The sequence below is a fragment of the Rhinopithecus bieti genome, unplaced genomic scaffold (genome assembly GCF_001698545.2).
Source record: "Rhinopithecus bieti isolate Rb0 unplaced genomic scaffold, ASM169854v2 scaffold_17930, whole genome shotgun sequence".
Taxonomy (NCBI): Eukaryota; Metazoa; Chordata; class Mammalia; order Primates; family Cercopithecidae; genus Rhinopithecus; species Rhinopithecus bieti.
The window spans coordinates 577,764-597,348 of NW_016809035.1; the positions used below are offsets into that span (position 1 = coordinate 577,764).

General features: G+C 40.9%; 1 pseudogene across 1 annotated transcript in view; it reads left to right on the plus strand.

Moving 5' to 3' along the window:
- Positions 1-1,189: 1,189 nt before the first annotated feature.
- Positions 1,190-19,585, plus strand: part of LOC108539501 (40S ribosomal protein SA-like) — a 111,147-nt pseudogene continuing 92,751 nt past the window's right edge. Inside the window, exon 1 of the transcript XR_001888389.1 lies at positions 1,190-1,289. The product of XR_001888389.1 is annotated as a 40S ribosomal protein SA-like (transcript). The remainder of the gene's footprint in view (positions 1,290-19,585) is intronic.

The following is a 19,585-nucleotide window of genomic DNA, read 5'->3' on the forward strand; positions in this document are numbered from 1 at the left end:
CATGGCCTGAATAGAATTAAATTACTAAAAGCTACATATAGCTTTGGAGGTTATTTTATTTAATGTTATGAGGGCTAAAACACCAAATAATTATATAAAAATTAGAATTATGAAATAATCTAATCTCTGTATTCTGCCTTATGCTATTTAAATTTTTATAAAAGTTTTTGATTCAAAAAGGATATTATATTCTTTCTAAAGTTTTCCAGTTAATGTTATCTATATTTACATATTAGAAATTTCTTGAAAATTTTTTTCATAACCTGGAGAACTTTCATAATCATCATGAACTATTCCAGCATTTTATTCTGCTAAATTAAAAATGTACATTTATACTTCAACTGAGTGATAGGAATTCAAAATCCCAAGCATACAAATAATTTCTTTTTACTCTGAGTTACGTCTGAAATACCTACCTATGTTTGAAAGTACATGTTCGGATATTAATAATGACTCTGAATGGCATGTCTTATTCTATTATTGTGCGGATTAAATTTGATGGTAACTATACAGTCACTTGCTCATTGATCAAATGCACATTCAGGGAGCCCAGAAATGACATTAAAGTTGGCATTCTGTTACTCAGCTTTCCAACGGTCAAAGCCAATACCAAAACACATTTTGGCCGAATATTGTGGCTGAAGCCAAACTTTAGTACAACCCTCATTTCCAGGAAACAGTGATTGAAAGGAAGTCCACCCAGCACTTTGGGAAACCAAGGCAGGCAGATCACGAGGTCAGGAGATCGAGACCATCCTGGCTAACATGGTGAAACCCCGTCTCTACTAAAAATACAAAAAATTAGCTGGGCATGGAGGTGGGTCCCTGTAGTCCCAGCTACTTGGGAGGCTGAGGCAGGAGAATGGTGTGAACCCAGGAGGCAGAGCTTGCTGCTCAAATTAGCAGGGAATATAAAGTTAGGCCAGAAATAGGATTTGGTGATCAAGGATACAGAGCTTTCTTGTGAGTTCAGGGATGCTTAGATTACATATACCCTTGAGGAAAGTCTGCTAAATGTTACATCAATGCTAAGTGCTTTGTATGTACAGCCCAGAGGTCTGCTAGGTTGACAGGCCCTGCTAATTAGTAGTTGCACCTCAACCTGCCTCCCAGCACCATCGATGATCCCAGTTATTTCGGGAAGACACCCAAAGGTGTGATTCAAACCTTTCTTCTGTTGCTTGGCATCATGTGTCTACTGACATTGTCTATGCAGCTGCTTGGAGAAGGCTCCCCACCCCACATTGCTGCCACCCTGCATGGGAGTGCCCAGGACCCTGCCAAGAACGGTACTGAAGATTTGCCTCTGGGTACTTTCAGATTTCAACTCCTGAGGTGCCTGAGCAGTATTTGCCAAAGGTTTGTTTGCCAAGGGTTTGGGCAGCGTGGTGGAGTAGCTAGGTGAACATGGTTTCCTTCATGGTTGCTTCTAAAGCAACTTGACTTACGCTCAGAGCACCTCAATTCCTCTCGAGTAGCCCCATCTGCCTCCATACTTCCCTCTCCCCGAGGGCTAAAAATGAGACACTATTTCATCGCCTTTCTGGGTTTTTTCCCCTTTTGCTACTCAGCCCTTCTCCTCATGAAAACACCTCTCCTTTTCCAGTTAAACAAACAAACAAACAAACAAAAAACAGACAAAAAACACCAAAAAATCAAAACTGTGTAGTTTGTGTAGAGGGTAGGGGGATAGGAAGAATATACCGTCTCTCCAAGAATATACGTCTCCTGTCTTTCCCAGGTTTGGATGTTGTACTCGTTTGTTTTTTTTTAATTGTTGCATAACAAATCACCACAAACTTAGTGGCTTACAACGACACCCATTTTATTATCTCGCAGTTTTATAGGTCAGAAGTTCTGCAGGTCAGAAGTCCAGGCTGGCTCTACTGTGGTCTCTCCTTAGGGTTTTTTTCTCTTCTGCTAATGGCTGGAGAAAACTTGCAGCTTTTAAAGGGCTTGTGTGATGAGATGAGGCACACCCAGACCACCTCCTTTTTGAGGAGGGATATCTCACCATAATCACAGATTCCACTTGAACTCAAAGGGGAGGGCATTGTATGAGAGTGAGGGTCATTGGGGATCATTCTTAGAATTCTGCCTACCACATAGGTATATTAGAATTATCCTTTTGATCAGGATCAAATATACGGGTTCTCAGTCATCTCCCCTCTTCTCTAAGATTCTAGGTTTGACAGTCTGGAACAAAGCTGAGGGACCTGTATGTTTCACAGGCCCGGCAATGTGATTCTGAGGCAGGGTCTTCTGGGGAGTGTTGGAATATTAACCCAAAAGGATCTGCAATATGTACATCATCTTTTATCCTGAATTAACTCTTTCAGGTTTGTATCGTTTCCTCCATTTAGAGGTGAGGAAACCAAGGTACAACGAGTCTAAGCAACTTTCCCAAGATCTCACAGTAAAGTGGGAGAAGCCAGGTTTAGCACTCAGGAAGTATGGTTTGCAAAACTGCATGGTTCCTCACTCTTAGAAGTGGATTAATACTAAGATAAGGACCTAGAATTTTGTGAGAGGCAGACAGGAGGATTTAAGCTTAATAAGACTGAGGTGATGGCCAGGAATCCCAAATACAGGGAACTAGTAGACATACTTAATACTAGTTAAGTTTAACTTCTCTTGGACAAAGTTCGATTTTATTCACTGCATATATCTTGAATTGCTTACCTATGTTCAGATCAACTGAACATTTTTTGTTGAGTGCCTATTATTCATTCCTTAATTCATTTAAAAATATAAATGAATTTATGAGCAGAAGAAAAATATTTGAATATGAGGTATGGGTTGATCCACATTGGTAGCTTTTAGGAGAAATTTCTTTCTTTTTTCTTTTTTCTTTTTTTTGAGACAGTTTCTCACTCTGTTGCCCAGGCTGGAGAGCAGTGGTGCAGTCTCAGCTCACTGCAGCCTCCTCCTCCTCAGTTCAAGCGATTCTCCTGTCTCAGCCTCCCGAGTAGCTGGGATTACAGACGCATGCCACCACACCTGGCTGATTTTTGTAATTTTAGTAGAGACAGGGTTTCACCAGATTGGTCAGGCTCGTCTTGAACTCCTGACCTCAGGTGAACCACCCACCTTGACCTCCCAAAGTGCTGGGATTATAGGCGTGAGCCACCGCACCCAGCCTGTAGGAGAAATTTCAAGTGGAGAAACAGATGAATATTTACCAAAATTCAGAAAGCCCTCTAACCTGAGTATTGCATAATACATATGGTCATGATGTACAAATAAAAAGAAACTCACTGTCAAACACTCATTATACTGTGAGTTCCAAAACACAGCATCAATAATTTAGGACATTTTTACAAAGTAAAATCATATAAGCTGTTAGATATAATATTACACACTCTTATTTCCAATCCATAGCAGAAGAATGTCTTAAATATTTATAAAGAGAGTATTTTATTTGTTCAACTGTTTTATTTTCTGACTTCATTTAAAAAAATTATTTCTCAAGCATATATTTTCTGCTAGTTGTGTGTTGAGACTTGTGTTAGGAGCTAGCAGTATAAGACATCATGAAATATATTTCCTTCAGGAGCACATGGCCTGGTGAAGGGAGACGAACATGCAGACAGAAAATAATACATATTTTCCTTATGTTTTCAGGCTTTGGGATAGTTGGTAGTGTATTTATTGTATTCTTTTTTTAGATTAAGCACCAAAGCCCTTGCCTTAAATTTATCAGTGCTGAGGAGTCACCTGAAAAGTTGTCTGGAGATTAAAGAAAAACTTACTAAGTAGATCATTTGAAAATGTAACCAGCATTCTATTTAAAAATGTTTGTCCCGACCCAGCGCAATGACTCACGCCTGTAATCCCAGCACTTTGGGAGGCTGAAGCAGATCACCAGGTCAAGAGATGGAGACAACCCTGGCCAACAAGATGAAACCCCGTCTCTACTAAAAATACAAAAATTAGCTGGGCGTGGTGGCACGCGCCTGTAGTCCCAGCTACTCAGGACACTGAGGCAGGAAAATTGCATGAACCCTGGAGGCAGAGGTTGCAGTGAGCTGAGATCATGCCACTGCACTCCAGCCTGGTGACAGAGCGAGACTCCGTCTCAAAAACAAATAAATAAATAAAATTTAAAAAAAAATAATAAGCTTGTCCCATGCTTCCTAACTTTTCTGGCCGCCTGTGAAATGTGGGAAGTGCTCTGATGGGGCAGTGACTCTAACCAGAGACATCTTGGAAGGCTCTTGCTGACTTTGTGCTAGGGCTTGAAGAATCTGCAAGGGATCAGGTGCTTCAGTAACGGTGCAGGAAGAGGACTTGACTCAGAGGGAATAGCATGTGCAAAGGCACAGGGGCATAGTATAGCGTGACAAAGACTCTTTGCTTCACTAAACTTTAGCCAGGCATATGAAGCTTCTCCTGGGCCCCTTGTAAAATCCAGTTTTAACAAGAACTCTGCTAAGCCAGTGTAGCAAGGACTCCCCCATCCTCGATATCTGATCAGATTCCTTATCCTCTATCCTCCCCCAGGTGATGTCTGATGACCCTGACCTGTCTTCAGGAAAACTCCTGTTAGATCAGGTTAGCCAGAATTCCCCTTAACCCTGAGGTTTCCTTTTAATAATTTCCCATCCACTGGCCCCCGCCCTGCTATAAATTCCCACCTGCTCATGCTGTATTTGAAGCTGAGCCTAATCTCTCTCCCTCACTGCAAAATTCCATTGCAGTGGCCCCTATACCCATTGCAATAGTACTGAATACATCCACCTTACTGTGCTGTAGTAAGTGCAATTTAATAATTTTTCTTTAACAATACAGGAAATGAGAAGTATTAGTTGACTGAGACTGGAACATAGGGAGCATGAGAAGAAGACGAAGGAGGCTGGGTAAAGCTAGTTCAGAAAGCATCCTGTATACCACAGTAAGGACTGTGGACAGTTCCTGGAGTCCAAAAGGAGTCAGCGAGGCTTTAAAGCAAGGGAGTAATCTGATTTATATTTTAAAAGAAGAGACCTCTCTGGCAGAAGCCTGGAAGATTGAGTAGAGTGGGCTGGTAGAGGCAGGGAGACCACCCTAGTAAGCAAGAAATAATAAAGTAGGTAGGTGTGAAGATAAAGAAAGAGGAGCAAATCTGAAAAAGTAACAGGAATGTGGTTCTTACCATCCACCCCCACCCCCCAATCTCTCAACAAACACAGCCCTTCAGAGTCAAGGTGAAGATGATGGAAATTAGGAAGTAGTGATTAGACATGGAGCCTTCTGGTGCCGAGTTAATGGATGAGGGCTTTGTAATGCAACCCAGGATCTTTATCATAATATCAAAGTAAGGGGAGAGTTGGGGTTGAGAGGCAGTGGTGGGGGTGGGGTGAATATCATTCACAGACCGGATGCAAGTTGCTGGAGGTGATTTACTACAGCCTTCTTGATAGGTCTGATTAACTTTTGATATTGTGGGACAAAGATGAATTTATTGTTCCCTCTGTATTCTACTCTTGGTTCCAGAAACTTCTCCCAGATTGCCATATAACTTGTTTTCTCATTTTCTTCAGGTCCCTGCTGAAGATGAGGAGGAAGAATTACTGGTGAAAACCAGAAGTTTGAAAAAATAAATCCAAATTGCTCTTTTGTCTAGTGTTTTGGGAAACAAGGAAGAGGAAATGAAATCTATGTTTTAAAATTTTATTATTTCTGTTATTGCACATTCACAATTCACTATATTTCATGCATTCTTTAAAGATCTAATTTTTTATTGGATATTGAGTATCTACAATGTGATAACTATAAAACACCTGTAAAACTTAAATAACAATACCATGATACCTATATATTCAATATCTAGTTTAAGCATAGGCTATTATTACCATAATTTTGAAGCCAACTCTGTCTACCTCCTTGGTTCCTTCCCTCTCCCTCCTTCCCAGAGGTAACCACTATCCTGAAATTTATATTTAATTTCTATATTTTTCTTTAAGATTTTGAAGAAAAGCAATCTGTAATAATATGCTGCTTAGTTTTCTGTATTTTTGAACTTTATGTAAATTGAATTATACTGAATCTAGTCTTCTGTGGCTTGATTTTGTTGCTCACATTACACTTTTGAAATTCAGCCAAGTTCATTAATTTTCACTGTTGCACTTTAAGAAACAAGCCACACACAGAAAGATGAATACTGCATGCAATGGTTAATACTGAGTGTCAACTTGATTGGATTGAAGGATGCAAAGTATTGATCCTGGGTGTGGCTGTGAGGGTGTTGTCAAAGGACATTAACATTTGAGTCAGTGGGCTGGGAAAGGCAGACCTACCTTAATCTAGGTGGGCACCATCTCATCAGCTGCCAGTGCAGCTAGAAAATAAAGCAGGCAGAAAAATGTTAAAAGACGAGACTGACCTAGCCTCCCAGCCTACATCCTGCTCCCGTGCTGGATGCTTCCTGCCCTTGCACATCAGACTCCAAGTTCTTCAGTTTTGGAACTTGGACTGGCTCTCCTTGCTGCTGAACTTGCAGATGGCCTATTGTGGGACTTTGTGATCATGTGAGTTAATACTTAAAAAACTCCTATATATATATCCTATTAGTTCTGTTCCTCTAGAGAACCCTGACTAATACACTGCATGTTCTCATTTATTTTGTGTGGAAGCTACAAGAAATTGAATGCAAAGAAGTAGAGACCAGAATGGTGGTTACCAGAGCCTGGGGGTAGGGGGAATAGATAGATATTGGTCAAAGGGTACAATGTTTCAGTTAGACAGAAGGAATAAATGATAAGTATTTGAGGCCAGGCATGATGGCTCATGCCTATAATCCCAACACTTTGGGAGACCAAGGCAGACAGATCACCTGAGTCAGGGGTTCAAGACCAGCCTGCCAACATGGCAAAACCCCATCTCTACTACAGATACAAAAATTAGCAGGGTGTGGTGGTATGTGCCTGTAATCCTAGCTGCTCGGGTGGCTGAGGCAGGAAAACCACTTCAACCTGGGAGGCAGAAGTTGCAGTGAGCCGAGATAGAGTCTGTCTCAAAAAACAAAAAACAAGGTAAGTATTTGAGACGGTAGGTATGCTAATTAGCTTGGTTCACTTACCCTGTATTATATACATATACCATAGCATCACTTTGTAACCCATAAATATATACAATTATAATTTGTCAATATCAAAATAAATAAATAAATAGATAAATAACATTTTTTAAAAAAGAACAAGCCATGATCTATGTATCCATTCTCTTATTAATGGATTTTGATAAATTTCATTTTTTTAAGAAAATTATTACAAACATTGCTGCTGTAAACGTTTTGTCTTCTGATATTTATGTGCAAGAGTTCTTTAGGAAATCTGCCTAGGAAATCTGATCCTAATAGTATTTATTTGTCCTTTATTTTAAAAAATGGGTCTTCCCAGAGATTTGCCAATTTTATTAGTCTTTCAAAAACAAAAAAAAAAACCCAACTAGGTCACCCTAGAATTCACAGGAAAAAAACCCCACAATGTTTTAGTTTTGTCAGGTCTCTCTGTGGTGTATTTGTTCTCTATGAATTTCTGCTCTTATGTTTTTTCTTTCTTTGGGTCTACTTTGTTCTTTTTCTAACTTCTGAAGCTGGATTCCTAGCTAATTAATTTTTAGCCTTTATTATTTTATAGTATATACATTTAAGATACTGTAAATGTCCCTCCAAATGCTCCCATACCTATATCTCACTAGTTCTGACAAGTAGTAGTGTTGTTCACTTCTAAATACTTGCTAGTTCTCATTATGATTTATTTGTTTTATGAGCTATTTAGATGTGTTCTTACATTTCTAAATGTATGATTATTTCTGTTTTAAAAGTGGATTTCTAAATTAATTGCATTATAGGCAGAGATTGTGGTTATCAATTTTTTGCTGAGACTCTTTCATGGTTAGTACCAAGTCATTTTTCATAAATTATTCCATGGAAGTTGAAAAGAATGAGCCAGGCGTGATGGCATGCACCAGTAGTTGTAGCTACTTAGGAGGCCGAAGTGAGAGGACTGCTTGAGTCCGGCAGTTCAAGGCCAGCTGGTCAACGTAGTGAGACTCTATCTATGAAAAAATATATATATAAAGAAAACAATGCATATTTTTCTTTTCTTAGATTTAATACACTATAGATAGAGATTACATCAAGCTTGTTCACGGTTATTTAAATCATATTTCAAATTTTACTGGCTTCTTTGTTCACTTGACCATAAACTTCCCTTGCTTAATGTATTGGCTTGCTGTAGGAACTTGTGTTTATTCCGTGTGTATACTGCACCTACCCTGAAGCCTCTCTTTGAATCTCATTTGGTGACTCTGAAACTTACTGATCTACTTTACCTTGCTAGGTCATATGTAATAATAAACAACCCCCCAAATCTCAGTGACTTACAACCACGAAGATTTATTAGTTGTTCACATTACATGTTATTCTCCGGCCAACTCTGCTCTATGTTTTCTTCATTCTGGAACCTACGCTAGAGGAGTAGCCCATACCTGAAGCAGGTCTGCTTTGTGTCAGAAGGCAAAGAATAATGCAGAACTACTGAAAGGCTCTGAAAGCTTCTTCTTGGATGAGGCATACAATACTTCTATGCACATGGCCAACCCTGATGTCAGGGAGGTGTGGCGTTATTATCATATCATAGGTGGAGAAGAGAATGATGGAGAACAAAACCACAGTCTACAACACCTGCCTTTTTGTTCTCTTTGAATAGTATCTACACAGAATTTTTAAACTATATCTTTCAGTAACTGGTTTAGAGCTGCCCCTGCCTGGCCCCAATTACATGGTACGTCTAGTTCAAAACAGCTGGACTGGATGATTTGTGTATGCTTTGATTATATGTGCTTGTAACTTTTACATGTAGTTTTGTCTCACCTGAACCATTTGATTGAAGATGATTAAGAATCTGCTAAAATAGTGAAAAATGCACATAAACATATATATCCAGTTTTGTTTGCCAGTTAAGGAATTTTTAAAAAAACTCCCTGAATTTCATGCAGGAGCCATAGGTCCCTACCATTTTTGCAGTTGTCTATTCACACATCTGTATTGTCTACTAGACGACACTGTGAGGTGGGGTTGCATTTTTGTTCACTTCTGGGTCCCAGCTATTAGCACAGTTGCACATAATAAGGCTGTGATTTTAAAAAAATTGTGTTAAGTGAATAATCAAACCGAACTACAAGTTGAATACGAGTCCAGGGTTCCAAATTGAATGAACAAGATCAAATTAGTAAAGATAAGCTATACTCACTAGAAGTCCATGATAAAAAGGAGAAACTATTTATACAAAATTAACAGTCTTTGGAGATTGTCTTGCTTCTTTTTGTTAAGTGTGATGAAGAACAAAAAACCTGGACAGATTGAAGGTAGCTTTTATATCAATGTAACTGAACTCTTCCACCACTTCCTCTTTTAAGGGGTTGTAGCCAGAACATGCCAGGCTGATAATGATTTTTATTTTATGTCATACCCTTCTGAGGGGATAACCAATAAAGGCTGACAGTCTGGATGAATGATTAGGTACTAGCAGCAAAAGATGGGGCCATGTCATGAGTTTTTTATTTGAGAACCAGCCTCTCCTCCATACACAGAACCACCAGTAGATGTCATATCTGATCTCTGTTGTTGGGCCTGCTGCCTGATTTTCAGTTAATTGTTTCCATAACACAATGTTTTTCCATATTGTGGCATGCTTCCTATTACACAGGACACATTTTCTTTACCATCTCCCATAAGCACACAGATATGATGTGTTTGTTTATTTATTTATCCATGCAATAAAGATTTATCATGTGTCTACTCTGTGCCTGGTATTGAGACTACAATTGTGAGCGAAACAGATATGGTCCCTACTATCTTGAAGAATTCTACTGGGGAGGACAGTTAATTCAATGAGTAATTTCCAAAAATTGTAATTTGGGTTTTGTTGGTTGAAGTGCATGATACTAGGAGGACAAGTCAAAAAATTAGCCAAATATAGCCTAAGAAGCCAGGGAAGTTCTCCAGGGAAGCAAGGTTTCTAGTGAATTCTGAAAGGCGACTGAGTTAGGCAGACGAGAACCAGGAGGAGAGCCGAATGTTTGTTCTTTTAATGAAAAGAGTGAAGAGAGAGTGTCCCGAGTGTCCCATTAAACACATAGCCTCTGGGCTAGGCTTCCTGGGGGTCTAATCCTCACTCTGCCATTTATTAGCTCTGCTTCAGTTTTCTCATCTGTACAATGGGGAGTGTGATAGTACCTGCCTCGCAGGATTACTGTCAGGATTAAATGAGTTAATCCATGCAGGTGTCTGACATAGAATAAGCAATCGATGCACATTGGCCCTTATTTTTCTTTGTTGGAATATTCAGCAAAACCCATTGCATCTCAATTCTTTCCCAGATTAAAAAATTCTCTACCTGTGAATCGGAACTATGCTAACACAATGAACTCCAGTCTGCCAAATTTCATTTCTGAAGTAAAGCCACCTTTGGGTTTTGATTGTCGTGCCTGTCTTGTGTAGATGGTACATGGAACTTGGCCAAGTTCCACATGACAACATGAAGTGTTCAGCTCCAAGCCACGTGATATAGTTATAAATCATATAATAAAATATGTTATCTTAATCCCACAGGAGATCCCATAGATATCATGGCCATGTGGATAGAGACAAAGTCCTTGAACTTTAAAATACCAAACCACAGACTCATTTCAGTTATTGGTACACAGATTTCTGTAGTGTCTTTTTAAATTCAGTCAGCTTTAATTACAAGCTTTTAGTCTCACTTGACAATATAATCCCTTCATTCTCAGGGCTGCACAGCATATTCAATCACTTAGCTTTCCTGATTGTTTAATGAAGATCTTTATGGTTGCATTTTGGGAAGTGCTTTCAGTCTCTTTCCAATAACAGGAACACTGAAAAAGATGTATAGGACATAATTAAATGGGCTCATGCTGTTGTTGAGATTAGAAGAAAAAAAAGGCTGGGCATGGTGGCTCATGCCTGTAATCCCAGCACTTTGGGAGGCCGAGGCAGGCAGATCGCTTGAGGTCAGGAGTTCGAGACTAGCCTGACCAACATGGAGAAACCCTGTCTCTACTAAAAATACAAAATTAGCCGGGCATGGTGGTGCATGCCTGTAATCCCAGCTACTTGGGGGGCTGATGCAGGAGAATTGCTTGAACCTGGGAGGCGGAGGTTGCAGTGAACCGAGATCGCACCATTGCACTCCAGCCTGGGCAAGAAGAGCGGAACTCCGCCTCAAAAAAAAAAAAAAAAAATAATAATAATGTCTACAAACATACTTGATAGAAAAAGCCCTTTGAAAAGAAGAGCTCATCTTTTAAATTACAAAGTATGTTTGCTTTCTGAAATTGTACTCTACTCCAGAATATCAGTCAAATGCCCACCTGAGTTGAGTCTTGTTAAATTTTAGGTTTCTAATTTTCCCGTTATTCACTTCTCAGCAATCTTTTTGATTTTCAAATGATGCCAGAACTTTCTTTATATCTATTTTTAAAAGTCACAGATTCAATCCCAATTTTATTTGCATCTACATATAGACATGCAGAAAAAATACTGTAAGACATGAGTCATGGTTCTCTTTGGGTTCTGGGATAAAGGGAAGCCTTGTTTTTGTTGTTATAGTTTTCCTATGTATAATTTTAGTTTAATAACAAAAATATGAGTGTGTGGTATTGGTTTTCTGTGTGGACCTAGAAAATAGTTCGCAGTCCTAGGTAATTCTATTTGGATACAATTCACTTATTTTTAAAACAAAAAAAGCCAATCAAATAAATTAGCTAGTAAAGGAAGTTTTAAATTTTGTTGGAAAATTCCTCAGTTCCAGTATGCTTTGCTTGTCAAAGGTTAATACACAGTATCTACGACTTGGCTTTATAGGGTTCTTAAGGGTCTTGCCTTTGGATTGATTCATTATTGAGATGGAGTTAAATTTTCTGGAGAAGAGAATTCCACTGCTCAGCAGGCTAGCTGCCTTTAGACGGGTGACATTAACTCTACTTATTGCCAACCTAGCCAAAAAATCAATAAAAGCTGGTGGACTAAGACAAGTCATAAATTTGATTTCTATATCCAAAATCACTTCCATTCCAGGCCGACCTCACATTGGCAGTCTGATTTGATTACAAGGTCATTTTCCCACACGTTGTACTCAGCAGTTTGAAAAGTACAATGTGTTGGTTAAAATATGATCCTTGGGGGATATTTGCTCACTTTACAACCAGCTCCTCCATTTGCCATAATTCAGCCCAATGGGCAGTTGCTCCTCAGGGAAGCCAGTGTGCTTTAAAACCCTTGGAGTTGTCCCAACCCCATCGAGAGAGGCCCTGCAGAGTCTGCATGGGGTTCCATGCCGTCCTGTCATCAGTGCTCACTCTCAGCTTTCCTCTGACCTCATTTCACATCAAACCTTTAATAACAATCTACAAGGAAGCCTTTGTGCTCCCAAATGTTCCCCTATTTATGATGGCTCTAATATGGGGGAAAAGACTTAACCTAAATATTTGATTGAAATGTTTCTCTTAGCCTCAGAATAATCATTTTTATAATAATCATATATTTCCATTACTTAGAACTTCAAAACCACATTTACAGCAACAGATCTCATTGATTTAATATCAGAGTGGAAACAGATCAAGTACACTAATGATTGTATCTAGTAAATGAAGAAACTGAGGCCCAAATGGAACCAATGGGACTAGCCCAAAGTCATATGGGTAGCTCTAAACAGAGCTGGGATGAAAACCTTTGGTCTGGCCAGACACGGTGGCTCACACCTGTAATCCCAGCACTTTGAGAGGCCAAGGTGGGTGGATCACTTGAGGCCAGCAGTGTGAGACCAGCCTGGTCAATGTGGTGAAACCCTGTCTCTACCAAAAAATACAACAATTAGCTGGGCATGGTGGTGCATGCCTGTAGTCCCAGCTACTCGGGAGGCTGAGGTGGGAGAATCGCTTGAACTCGGGAGGCAGAGGTTGCAGCGAGCCAAGATGACACTACTACACTCCAACCTGGGTGACAGAGTCAGACTCTGTTTCAGAAAAATGCAAAAACCAAAAAACAAACCTTTGGTCTTCTGACTTCCAACCCTATGCCCTTTCCCCTTATCACTTTTGGCTAAGGAGCTATGACATTTCATATTATTATTAATAATGGTCACTACAATTTATTTAGCCCTTATTAGGTGCCTGACGCTGAGTATCACATTCAATTCTGACAACAGCCTGATGGGGTAAGTATGCTTACTATCCCATTTTACAGCTGAGAAAATTGAGTCACAGAATAAGTAATTTATCTGACATTTTAAATGACAGTGAGTAAAAGGGAGGACTGAAATTTAAATCTAGTTCTTTCTGACCTCAGAAAACAAGTGTTTAACTATTTAGTACCATCCTTGGTTCCTAGAACCTTATCCTCTTGGCAAAAGATATGAAACTATCTTTTAAAGCCTGTTGGCCTAGAAAGCTTAAGTTATCCTACTTGATATGAGCAGATTGTTATCAGACAGCCCAAATGAATTAAAATGCTTTCTCTCATCCTGGCCCACAACAGTTCAAATATAATCCTTTAAAAACAGGAGCCTTTTGTCTTACAGTTGCTAACCCCCCATGAAGTCTATCTTACACTAAATTCTGCTTTTTATGGTGACTTGGTATGAGCTAGGAGCAAAACCACAATAGAGCCTAAACAATGATTTCAAACACCCTAGAGTGGTAGCTGCTAAGGACAACATTTGACAAGCCAGGGATCCTGGGCAGAGGCCACTGGGAAGGACAAGAGGAGGGCGCCCATCTGGCTCGCCCACCAGATCCAGGCAGGCGCAGCACATCGTAAATAACCTCTTACACATGCCTCACTGCCAGCTCAAAATGGGTTTTGAGTACATTTGCTTGTTTTTAAAGAGGGTGTGAGCTAAAGGCTGTCATTTAAAATTGCCCAGAACCCATGTCACAAGAACAGGTGGGCCCAGATTTAAAGCAAAATAAATGAGAGGCTGAACTTACCAAAGCAAATATTATGGAGTGATTATTTTGCCTTAGAAAAGGATTACCCTTGGGACTCTTCAGAGCAGTGATCTCCCTTACTGCCATTAAAATGTAAATCTCTCGATTCAAATTTGGTTAAGACTCATGACCTTTAGAAAAATGCTTGCTTTATTGAGCAAGGAATCTATTCCTTGTGAAGGAGAAAAACAAGTGAAAGCTTGCTTTCTTTTTTACAAATACGGAATAAGGTCTGCAAAGCTCTATTTCCTTTTTCTTTCTAAATGTGAAAGCTGTTAGAGAAGCCCCTCTATGGGAGAGGTTTTGTTTTTAAATTTCACTTGACATTCTTTCCTGAAACACACTTATTAAAAGGTCAAGATTAGGTAGAGATACCAAACCCTTTTGCAGGCACATTTTATCTGCTGCTGAAAAGCTCTTTCTCAGTAGGTGGCGCTATAAGAATGAGATTACCATACCCGGGGGCCGACACATTCAGGATAGAAAGCAAAATTCCGCCCTTTCTTGGTCATCTTCCTGAAGGAAACAGCTTGCCTCTGCACCTTCATAGGATTCCTCTTTGCTCACCCCGAGCTGCCCTGCTCTGAATTGCTGGTTGAGCAGAGGGATGCCCACATTGTATCCTTCTTAGAATCCCAGAATGTGAAGGCTAGGAAGGACCTCTTATGTAATGGCTTAGCTTGCAGTCTTTTCATCCTGGAATCACAGGATCTGTAAAGGTTAGAGGAACCTTAGAAATAATCCCCAACACTCATGTTTTCTAAGAGGAAGTTGAGACTGAAATGAAGGACTCAAAACCGTCTAGGTAGTTCATAGCTCAGGCAGGACAAGAGCCTTAGCGGGCTTGCTTGACATCGAGTGCTTCCCAGTTATTGGGGAACATTGCAGGGCAGTGTGAGACGGAAATGATAAATGGTGTGTGGGGAGACAGTGGCCCCGCCTGGCCTGGGTTCAGGCAGAGCTCACTGACTGTGGGTGGACAACAGTAAAACATCAAGGATTTTCTCCCTCTATTCCCTATACTCACGATTGCCACCCTTGCAGGACTTAACGACAAATGTCAGGTGCTGAGTCCTTCTCTTTGATATGGTTTGGCTGTGTCCCCACCCAAATCTCATCTTGAATTGTAGCTCCTATAATTCCCACGTGTTGTGGGAGGGAACCGGTGAAAGGTACTTGAATCATGGGGCGGTTTCTCCCATACTGTTCTCCTGGTAGTGAATGAGTACCGTGAGATCTGATGGTTTTATACGGGGTTTTGCCTTTTGCTTGGCTCTCATTCTGTCTTGCCTGCCGTCATGTAAGACCATGCCTTTTGCCTTCTGCCATAATTGTGAGGCCTCCCTAGCCCTGTGGAACTGTGAATCCATTAAATCTCTTTTTCTTTATAAATTACCCAGGCTCAGGTATGTCTTTATCAGCAGCGTGAAAATGGATTAATACAGTCTTCAAGCTAACTTTCTCTTATTTCTGCCAACCAAACCACCACTTTCCCCAACACTCAGATTTATAACTTAGAGTCCCTGTTGTCTAGTCCCTTTAGTATGGATTCCCTGTGTGCTTGGAAACGTTCTTAGCTGCAGGGTATAGAAGCGAACAAAATAGATAAAATCCTTGCTCTTATAAAGAAAACAGAAAATAAATCGAATAAGTAAGTACATTAACTAGTATATTAGTGATGAGTGCTAAGGAGGGGGGAAAATCCAGAGTAGAAAGAGGGATGGAATAGCAATTGGGTCAGAGAAGGCCTTACTGAGAAAGTCCCTGAGTCAGGAGCAGGCTTTGAATCTTAGGAACAACAAGGAGATCAATAGACTATTTCTAAGTTCTTACCAAGTGCAGATTTGTTTTTTTCTTTCTCAATGTGTCCTCCTGATCCCCTATTTGTCCCTGTTGCGATCTCTTTAGGTAAGGTCCACCCCGAAACTGAACAGAGGAGGAGGAGTAAGCCGGGTGCAGGGAGTTGGGAGGGTGAAGAGAAGAGGGATAAGGAGAAAGTTCTAGTATGTGGTAAAGGCCTACTGTTCCTGAAGAGTCGTCTTATGCCAGACTAGAGGACTTACTGTCCTTGGAATCCACATTTGTGGCCTTGGTGATTATTTCCCCACTCTGCATCTTGGGGTCCCAAGTCACTATTTTCAGGTTTAGCTTTCCAAACCTGGACAGTCTTTTAAGACCCCGTAAAAATGCCATTTTTCTTAGGTGTGGGCAAGAAGCCCATCTCCACATGCTCATTCCCTACTTTGAGTCCTACAACGTTATAGATTATGTCTTTCATTTGCTATTTAATAATCCTCTACTTCGATTGGTTACTTATCTTTGACTCAACTGTGTGTTGACACGACACTGTTGTGAGCCACAGAAAGCTGGAGCTGTGTCTCACCCACCTACGCAGATAGTGCTTTGCAGATTACTTACTGTGTTGGGCACCTACAGTGAGAGAGGCAGCTTCCTCCTTTGCAAAATGAAAGTAGGAAAACCTGCCTCCGGAGATTTGTCAGGATTACATGAGACGTTGGAATGAAAGTCCTTAGTTCAGTGTTGGTTTGCATTGTAACCACTTAACAAAAGGTAATGGTGACTTGGTTGTCACTGAAAAGACGATTGGACTTGTAGCTGAGCTATTGGTTCTGCTACTTATTAGCTCTGTGACCTTGGACAAGTAATCTAACAGGATTCTTGGGTCTCTCTTTTCTCATCTGTAAAATGGGATAATAATAACTTCAAAGAACAATTTTGAGGCTCAAATTTCTAACAGTGTGTATGCAATCAATTCTCTGAAGGGTCTCAATCCCTTTGGGTATAATGCTGTGAAGTAGTTTTATTCTCCCCAATCATTGCTTCCAACTGTGCTATGTTGTATTGCTTTTTTCCTGGGGATAGTGCTCCCTTGGTGATATCTTGGACAGATTTAATAACTTCCTAGTCACCTTGTGATGCGGGCAATCTTGTTTCACAGTTTAAGACACAATGCAGTTTATTTTCATGACCCCAATATCAAGCTTGATTAAAAGTTCTGTTCCTGGCCCCAGGCAGATCATTCTCTTTTGTGGCCCTGGGAGCCTGGAGTGGAAGACCAAAGACCAGAGATGGCTCTGAGGTCATTGCCCTGCCCCCATTCTGCACCCCGCAGGCCCGCCCCACCTCGCCCCAGCTCTTGCGTATTTGAGGGCAGGGAGGAAGGTTACAGGAAGCAGAGGTATTCTTCTGTGATTGCCCACAAGGCCACAAGGGGTAGGGAAAAGTTGTGTCTCTGGTTTCCCTCCGGTTCTATTTGGGTTTATCTGATGCTAGCACCCTCTGTTGGAGTGGTGGTCTCCTCACAGTGGTATTGGTCTTCTCTCCAATACCACTCTTCTTTGGAGTGGTATTGGGTCTCCTCTGCCACTGGGGACCACTTTCCCTGGTTAACATCCCATCATTTGGTCCAGTGGTCATCAGGGCTGCTCAAAGACTCCTACTCTTCTTGCCTTGGTATTGCTTTACCCAGTGGAGCGACAAAAATTTCCAAATTCCTCTTCTGCACCCTCTAAAGGCCACAAAGAACAGGTATGGAGTGGGCCTTCACTGTCTTCTTCCCAGCCACACCACACTGCACCATGGATATTTCCAGCCCTGTGGGTATGGGCTATTCCACCAAGATATCCAACTTCAGTAAGAAGTTAAGTAAGCACCAGTCTGTTTCCAAAGTCCCCAAATCCAAGACTGCACATTTCAGGCACCTACTTTTTTTTCCTATACTGAGGAGAGAAATGAGAAGGTTTATGGGCTATTCCTGGGCTTCTAGAACATTCTCCAGGAGCTCTCTCTCCCCAGAGAATGCTTGGGGACAGCTTGATAACTGGCGCAGCAGGTACCAGAGATCAGCAAACAACCCACCAGGAAATGGGAAGCTCTTTTTCTTGCCAGCTTCCCTAATGTCTTAATCTGCTCAGGCTGCCATAACAAAAAGTAGCATAGACAGGGTGGCTGAAATACAGAAATTTACTTCTCACAGTTCTACGGGCTGGCAGTCTGAGATCAGGGTGCCAGCAATGTCAAGATCTAGTGAGGGCCTCATTCTGGCCTGCAGATGATTGCGTTCTTACTGTGTCCTCACATGGCAAAGAGCAAGCTCTCTGGTGACTTTTCCTCTTTGTATAAGGGCACTAATGCCATTATGAGGGCACCACCCTCGTGACTTCATCTGAACCGAGTTATCTCCCACAGGATCTGTCTCCAAATACAGTGTGTTGGGATTAGGGCTTCAACATGTGAATTTGGGGAGAACATCATTCAGTCAATAACACCTAACATCACAAGACATATTCCTGGCTTAGAGGAGAAAATGTTCTCTCTCCACAAAAACTGCACTTCCTTTAAGGCCAATAATGTTTTTCTCTCCTGCCTCTCCCTACCTTGGCACTTTGCTCTAGTTCCTTCATATTATTTAGAAAAAATGCTGGGGCCAGACACGGTGGCTCATGCCAGTAATCTCAGCACTTTGGGAGGTCAAGGTGGGCGGATTGCTTGAGCTCAGGAGTTAGAGACCAGTCTGGGAAACATGCCAAAACTCTGTCTCTATAAAAAGTACAAAAATTAGCCAGTCATAGTGGCACAGACCTATAGCTCTAGTTACCCGGGAGGCTGAAGTGGGAGGATTGCCTCAGCTTCCTAAGAGTCACTGGACTCTTTTGGTCATTGAGTCCTATGTGAGGGGTGACTGGTAGTAGATGGAAGTATTTGTACCAGTTCTGGGGCCTTTTCAGCAAACTTTGCAGGAAGACAGGTGATTTCAATGGCTAATGGCTTCTAGAAAGCTCCTTGAGCTTGGAATATGGAGATATCTAGCACCATTTGTCTTCAGCTTTGAGCCTCAGCCTATAGAATGTCCCAAAAAATCCTACTCAATATAGAGCTCCATATTTGAAAGTGCTTTGAAACAACACAACATTATACAAAGAAAGGCATTAGTCTTAGTATTACTTGTTTTATTATTACTAGTAGTAGTATGCTGTTTTATTTATTTCATACATCTTTTTCAAGTTCCTGCTATGGCCAGACCCTGTTTTAGGTACTAGGAAATACAGCAGTGAACAAGAGAGATCAAGTCTCTGCAGTCCTGAAATATGGACTATAAACAAGTAAGCAACTATGTAAACTATGGAAACCAAGTTATTCCATTTTTTTTTCTTTTTCTGAGACAGAGTCTCTCTCTGTCACCCCAGCTGTATATCCACTCACTGCTTCCTTTATAAATTACCTAGTCTCAGGTAGTTCTTTATAGCAGTGTGAAAATGAATTAATACAACCAAATATCTAATATCTGGGTACCCCATGGCACCATCTAGTTGACATGGAAAATTAACCATCACAATCTACCCCTTGTCATCTGCCTGATGGGCTCAAGTGATCCTCCCACCTCAGCCTCCCAAGTAGCTAGAACTATGGGCACATGCCACCACCCCTGGCTAATTTTTGTATTGTTTGTAGAGACCGGGTTTTGCCATGTTGCCCTGGCTGGTCTTGAACTCCTGAGCTCAAGTGATACGCCCACCTTGGCCTCCCAAATTACTGGGATTACAGGTGTGAGCCACTGTGCCTGACCCCGAGC